This window comes from Saccostrea echinata, unplaced genomic scaffold (assembly GCF_033153115.1).
Source record: "Saccostrea echinata isolate AGI-Se365-2 ecotype Australia unplaced genomic scaffold, CSIRO_AGI_Sech_v1 ptg000054l, whole genome shotgun sequence".
Taxonomy (NCBI): Eukaryota; Metazoa; Mollusca; class Bivalvia; order Ostreida; family Ostreidae; genus Saccostrea; species Saccostrea echinata.
In genome coordinates, this window is record NW_026889803.1 from 28,585,750 (window position 1) to 28,593,715 (window position 7,966).

A 7,966-nucleotide genomic window follows, 5' to 3' on the forward strand; every position below is an offset into this window, starting at 1 on the left:
TTTTTTTCTATGTGCAAATTGCAAACAATATTTAAACTGAACCTTCCTATATCTCAGGCTGGATAGCTGTATGGCTCTGTGTGTAACTGATTTTCAAACTGAATAAATCCAAAATTTAGGAAAAAATAGGCAACAATCTGATATTTTGATAACAAGCGTTACCTTTTACAAAAGTTACTATTCAACATCCCTTGCGTGTATGCAATATTTTCTTCAATATTATACAATTATTGCTGGTTTTTAGGCGAGGTGAATATTGTACTTCGAAGGTGGCTAAATCATCGTATTGACCGAAAAAACAGCAATAATTGTTTTATTATATGATTCAATGATTAAATGACACACACTCATTAAGCAATCCATGCCATCTTACTTGTTCACATCTACTGAAGTACTAACTGAACATAATGAGAGAAATGGGGTTAAAAACCAGTTGTATTATTTTGGAATTTTCAATTCTAGTTTAGGTGCAATGTAGAAAAAAATAAATGTCAGACATATATATATAGGATTAATTTTGAAAAAGGGGGCATTGAAAGGGAAAAAAATGACAATGACAACTTACCTGAAAACAAATCTTTGACTAGCCCCTCCACCCCCTACCCCCTAAGGTAAAGAATTCTCCCAGCTCAAAATTTTATTTGGTGGGATGTAAAGATCCATAAAAGATAGGAGGGAAGGTTTCATTGAAATTTTCTATCATTAAAATTAAAATTTAAAACTTTCCATTCTCAAAAGGTAGGGAGAGGGGCAGGCCTCCTGCACCCCCCCCCCCCCCCGAAACCTCACCCAAGAAGTTATGTGCCTTAATGCTATGTTCATATGAGTGGAAGTCAGGTGCAAGTGAAATAACTTTCCAAAACTATTTGCATCAATTTGGAATTCCCCTATCTATTTTTGTTCCAATATAGAATAAAGAATTCCTTGTATTGACCTGGAAGGTCATGTGCTGGTCAATATAACATAGTATTTTTCTAACATTGTTGGATTTCAGCCAATCAGAGAGATGGGAATTATTCAATCATATAATAAAATATTATACTTACATATAATGCGTTGAACGTTATACTATTTACATTTGGTGTGTTTTTCTACTAAGCCAACTGTGCAATTGATTTGAAAGTCGTTTTTTGTGTATACTCACGCGTAGAAATATACACGGTAAAACTCGCGCTAAAGTGACATCACAATGAAGCTACAGAGACGTAAATAAAAATGTAACGATATAGGGCAGCAAGAAATTCAAATATTGAGTATATTATTGGTGCTTTTAAACTTGTAAAATGTAAATATAAGGAATGTTTTTAAGCTTAGTGTGAATTATTGGTGTGTAAATCACACAGACTTGCACGTAGGCATATTTTTCATGCATGAAGCGCTAGCGCGCTTCATGAAATATGCCTACGTGACACGTCTGTGTGATTTACACACCAATAATTCACACTAAACTTAAAAACATTCCATAAATATAATAATATAAAAATTTTGTCATAATTTGAACTCTTTATAACGTCTATAATAAATTTATAACTAATGAACTTAGTACAGGGTTTATCTTACAATAAAAAAAAAATAAATGACTTCATCGGCAGATAAATTTCTATCATGTATTGAGGTACAAGTGAATTCCAATACCTATTTTTGTCCCCCGCTTTCAGTGGAGGACATTAATTTGGCTTTGCCTGTCCGTCCGTCAGTCCGTCCGTCTTTCTGTCTGTCTGTAACACTTTCGTTTCCGCGCGATATCTCGAGAAGCCTTTGAGTATTTGCAATAAAATTTTACATAACAAAATCAATAGGGCCGGGTCTTCCATTGGCCACAGGGCATTGCAGACAGAAAGGTGGACAGACGGACTGACAGACAGACCCAAATTAATATCCCCCACTTTCAGTGAAATCGGTAAAAAAATTAATTTTTTTAACACTACTGTCATTGAAATTTGGTATCAGTTCTGAAAAATGATCATGACAGCACAACGAATAACAAGACAAAATTATTCCAAATAAAATGAAACACCAAGACAAATTTTTATTCCAAATCAAGTCAAAAAAAAAAAACAACATTCAATATAAAGTTTACAATTTGATGACCTAATCAACGGAGCAAGTTTATACAGCGTTAAACCTTGTTGCGACGTGTATATTTTCCCACATTGATCGAAAATATATTTATATATAGCACTTTTCCAGAACAAACAGCAGTAGTCTGTGAGTTTATATCATGCCTGGTGCGTTTATGCCTTTTGATATCATGTTTTCTTTTAGTGCTGTATAAGCACATATTACAATGTTGCATGGTTCTACTTCTGATGTCTCCTCAACTGCCTCTAATATACAGCCATCCATCCTTAAGAAATAAAAAATAATAAAAATCGTGAATTTGTTTTATCAAAACATTGTTAATAAAACATTTTAAAAATACATGTAAGTCACCTGAGTTACTCATTTTTACCTACGACATTTTGGTTCTCGTCTGTCGACGTCCGTCCTGTGTTTACAGTTTTATTTTTGTTTTGTTTTGTTTTTTTTTTTGGCGGAGGGGGGGTGTTTTTCTTTTCTTTTTTTTTTTTTTTTAAATATTTTATGTTTTTCTGTTTTTATTTTTATTTATTTGTGTGTGTTTTGTTATTGTCTGTTTGTTTGGTTGTTTTTTTTTTTTTTTTTTTTTTTTTTTTTTTTTTTTTTTTAACTTTTATTGAAAACTATTAATATTGTTAATTCTTCTCAAATTTAGACGCCAAAATTAAGTTTAAATGAAAGTATGAAACACCCTGACTGTAAGGTTAAATGTATGTATGGACTATGGTACCCAGATGACTGTCAAGACTTGTGGATCTCCTGTTTGTTTAAATACATACCAGTACAACTTGCGTTACTTTAGGAACGAACAATACAATTCGAACAATCTCGTTTGAAACGACGCATACAGTGATTACAATGACAGAGGTGTTTTAAATTGTGTAATTTCAAACCTCAACATTTAAATATAAAACTCCGAAGCATACATGACATTTTTCTGTATCATAATTTTCAATATTTGCCATTTAGAGAAATAATTATATCTATTGTGGAATATAAACAACGTACAAACGTTACATGCATGTGTAAATAAGTGAGCAAACGAGTGCGTTTTTTAAATTTCTCCTTATATATTCATACAATTTTAATACAGACAATTGACACTTGTTCAGCGGAATATGCAGAATAATAATTACGCTAATTCATCATGTTTGTATGTCAATAATCATACTCACCTTGCAATTTAACAGGTACTTGTTCTTCTCTGGGTTTGTTTACACGCTTCGATACGCAAGAACTTCCGCTTATTTTAGTATGTCGGTTAGACACTGTGTAACTTTTGAGTAGTTGGTGTTGGGGCTTTTATACTTTACATATGTAATCCTTGTGACAATACCTTCCTTTGGATACCAACCACTTTGACCTTGACCTTGACGTTTTACTTACTTTTAAAAAACTTTAACCTTCGCCATAACTTTTGAACAGTTGCAGCTCGGGCTTTCAAATTTCACAGGTTTATTCCACGAGACAAGACCTTTCTTTAGGTGCCAACATTTTTTTATCTTTTGGCCTTGGTTTTGACTTGCATTTGAGAAACTTTAACCTTCGCCATTAGCTGCCATACGGGAGCATCAGTGTTTCACAAACACATCTTGTTAAAATTGTTCAGCCAGTTAAGAGAAGAGGCTTAAATGTTCAAAACTTAACTATCGACACAAAACGCAAGACGAACACGTACGAGTAGTACCCCCTAGTTACTGTAATCAGATTCTGATTAACTCAGTATAACAAATATGTATGATGTAGATAAGTTATAAGGTGCAGACATTGAATAAATAATAAGAAGAAATATGGAAATAATGCTGAAATATTAGAATGAATAAAAAATCGGCTTCGCTTCAGAAAATAGATCTGCTTTCGGAGAAACAAGAACCTTGTTCATTCTCTCAATGAAATCGGCTAATAAAACTACTTTGTAATTTTTTTTTTATTTCACATGCCATAAATCACAAATACGCACTTCAGAGAGCGTGTGCACTAGCCGTTTATTACGGCACAGAGAAGTGCGGAAAATAATCATATAAGCATTTAATTACCCAAGCAGTTTGCTTTAGCTTCAAAGCTGAGCTAGAAATCTCTATAATTGCCTTCCCTCGAGTATTACCATGGACATGTCAAAAAAAGGTCGTAAGAACAGGTCAGTGTGATACTATAAATGGCTGGTTATGATATGAAATTCGGAGACCAAAACGTGGTACTGTTTCGAGTTTAAATTAATTATGGGTCGAGCTATCCATATACAGTGAATAAACTTTTATTAACCCATCGTTCATAAAATGTAAATATTACAAAATAAAGGAATTTCGATAAAAACTGTTCATGTAATTTAAGTAAGCAAGTTGCATTAAAAAACTGTATGGTTTCTTCTAGATTTCCCATCACTTAATCCTTGTTTCAAGGATGGAGTCTGTCAATACTTACGTGTAAGATAAAGAGACTGTAGTTGTCCCTGCATTGAAAGACTGGAGTCGACCATTGCCGCCAATTCCTGCATTGATACACCATGGAGTCGGTCAATGTTAACATTGTTTGATGGATTGATTGTAGTTTAACGTCCTGTTAGAGAATTTTTACTCATATAGAGACGCCACCATATACCGGTGAAGGGCTTCAAATTTAGATCTTTACTCGGCACTCAGGGCCATTGAGCAGTGAGGATTCATTATCGTGCCAACGCCTACCGTGACACGGGGTCTCGATTTTTTTTTTTAAGATCTCATCCGAAGGACCTGCAACTTTCACTTCAAACTGCTGAGCGCTTGGCGAGGAACAGTTGCCACCTATTTTTTATTGACTTAGATCAGTCGCGGCCGTGATTCGAAAACACGACCTTCCGATCACGGAGCGAGCGCTCTACCGACTATTTGCGTTGAAAAACTTGTGCAGTCAGCCAATACTTGCACTTAAAAACTATTAGATCGGACAATGCATGTATGCTTGAAAGACTGTGCAGTCGGCCATTACTATAGAGTCGGTCAGTGGCTACATGAAAGACTGTGGTCAACTAATGCCTGTATTGAAAGACAGCGGAGTCAGGCAATGCCTGCACTGATAACACCTTGGGGTCGGCCAGTACCTGCATTGAAAGACTGCAATCGGCCAATGTTTGCATTGAAAGACTACGAAATCGGCCAATGCCTGCATTGAAAAATTATGCAGTCGGCCAATACCTGTATTGATACACCAGTGGCATGGAGTCAGTCAATGGCTACATTGAAAGACAATGAGTCAGTCAATGCTTGCATTGAAAGATTATGAGGTTGGACAATGCCTGAATTATAAGAACCTATGAAGTTGGGTAGTGCGACTGTGAGAGACTATTCAATCAGTCATTCCCCGCATCGCGTTACATTATACATATATAGTTGACAAAGGCCTACATTCATACTTCGTAGCCAACAATTCCCTGTATTATAGAATGTAGAAAAGTAGTCTTAATAAATGCAAAGATATACACTTGGGCTAATTAAAATACATTTCAACAAAAAATAAATGCAGATCAGAAAATTGAAAATGCTAAATTTTTCTTTGTAATTCCCTCAAACTGGAATTAAGATGTTAATGTCCTTTTACCAATATATCAAAATTGCTGAAATTTGAATGTTTCTCATTTTGATTTTACACGATGTCAGTTTTTTGTAAGCTGAGGAATTAGCAATTAATAAACCAACCCTGAAAAGATGATACCTGATTAAGAAATATATACATTGAACAAATTATAAAATGCCCGTTAATTCATTCTCCTAGTTCTTTCTAAAGTAAAGGGATTAGGTTTTCTCTAAATCGTTAACGTTGAAGAACTCATTTTAGAAGGAAAATCGACTATATTACAGGTAAAACTCGATGTGTATATATGCGTTTTATTCAAAATATGAAAATGATATTATATAATCAAGACGAAAAAAACTTTAGATAGTACTCTACTTTAAAAGGCGCACCTGCCATACGTTGAATACAAATTTGTGTGTCCTAATGATAGTTTGGGGTGTAAATGGTTTCATTTGACACTGCATAGAGTTGGAACAAAATCTTAATCAGGAGTATAAACAAGATGAAAATAATTAGTCATGTACAGTATCCAGGATATTTATGATTTTAATAGGCTTACCTGCGAAATCTTTTATACAATGTGTTAGTGTCCTAATGATCGTTTATGACGTAACTAGTATAAATTGAATAGAGTTGGAACAAACTACAAATATTACCACAAATGAGATTATAATAAATGTATCACTTCGGTGCCTCTATACTCAAATGCTTCATTTTACAAACTCATATAAAAAAGCAAACTAACCTAAAAACGAAAAAAAAGAAAACAACATAATAAAATCACCCCCCCCCCCCCAGCAAAACAAGAGGCACTTTGGAAACAGCGCTCACCCGAGTAACATTGGCCTGCTGTTCTTCATCTTCACATTTTTAAAGCATTTATTCCTCATAATCCCATGAAAATGTTTGAGCCCATATGTTTGGCCCCGAACTTGATCCTAGGAGTTATGACCTAGATCCTAGGAGTTATGACCTTACCAAACTTGAATTCGTGCAACACTTATCTTTGATGTTTCAATTTCATTTTGACTTTCTTGTGTTGGACAAGTTATTTTCTCTCTCTCTCTCTCTCTATATATATATATATATATATTATACATGCATTATGTAAAATTTTATCTGCATATTAGTCCCATCCCAATCCTAAGATTCACAGTCTGATAAAAAAAGAACTCAGTCTCGAATACAAGTACATAAAACTTGGTAATATTTAAATATTAAATTATGTTGTAGTATGACCCTGATACTCTTTTTTTTTTTAATTTCCTATCCGCAATTAAATCTTCAATTTTATCCCCACCCTACCAACAGGGGTCATGACATGAACAATATTGAATCTGCACTATATTGGTGTGCTTTTTCATTTACTGTGAACCAATTATTTTTCTATTCGCGACAAATTTTAAGGATGAATTTAAAAAAAAAAAAAAGACACCAAATTGATTTTTCTTGAAAAAATTCAACTACCCATAACATATTTTTCACTTATATCATCAAATTGTAAATGCGTTCTAGAAAATTCCCGACGCTGCAATAGAATGAAAAATTGAATAAAAAAGCCAAAACTTTTATGCTTAAAACTTTATTTGAAAAAAGAAAACATCACTACATCCTAAAAGATCTAAACATTGATTGAGTTTCTTCTCTTGTATATGTGGAAAAATGGCTTTTTGATTGTTATTTTACATTATATTTTCAAATCTGGTTTAATATGAAAGAAATATGAAACAATAAATTTCCCCCAATTTACTTTTTTGTCCATTAAGTCAATTCTTTATAATTAAATCTATACTAAAAAAGAATTTGATATACAATTTTTTTTTTTTACAAAAAAAAAAAAAATAAATAGATTTTGAAGTGACCCTATTTTATATAATTGTGTTGCACTCTTTACATCTGATAAGTATTTTATTTAACATTGTTTTAAAAATTTATGGCATACAATAACCCATTCTTAGATTGAAAATCAGTTCGTCGCTTTGATATTTTTTATCATTTACGGCATGTTTTTCATACTTTCAAACCTTAACGGTAGCCCAGACGGTACAGCGCTCGCTCGGTGATCGGAAGGTCGTGTGTTCGAATCACGGCCGCGACTGACATAAGTCGACAAAGAATAAGTAGAAACTGTTCCTTCGCCAAGCGCTCGGCACCTTGAAGTGAAAGTTCCGGGTCTTTCGGATGAGACCTTCAAAACCGAGGCCGCGTGTCGTGGTGGGCGTTGGCACGATGAGGAATACTCACTGTGCAATGGCCCTGAGTGCCGAGTTAAGGTCTAAATCTGAAGCCCTCCACCGGTATTTTGTGACGTCACTATATGAGTAGAAAGAAATGGACG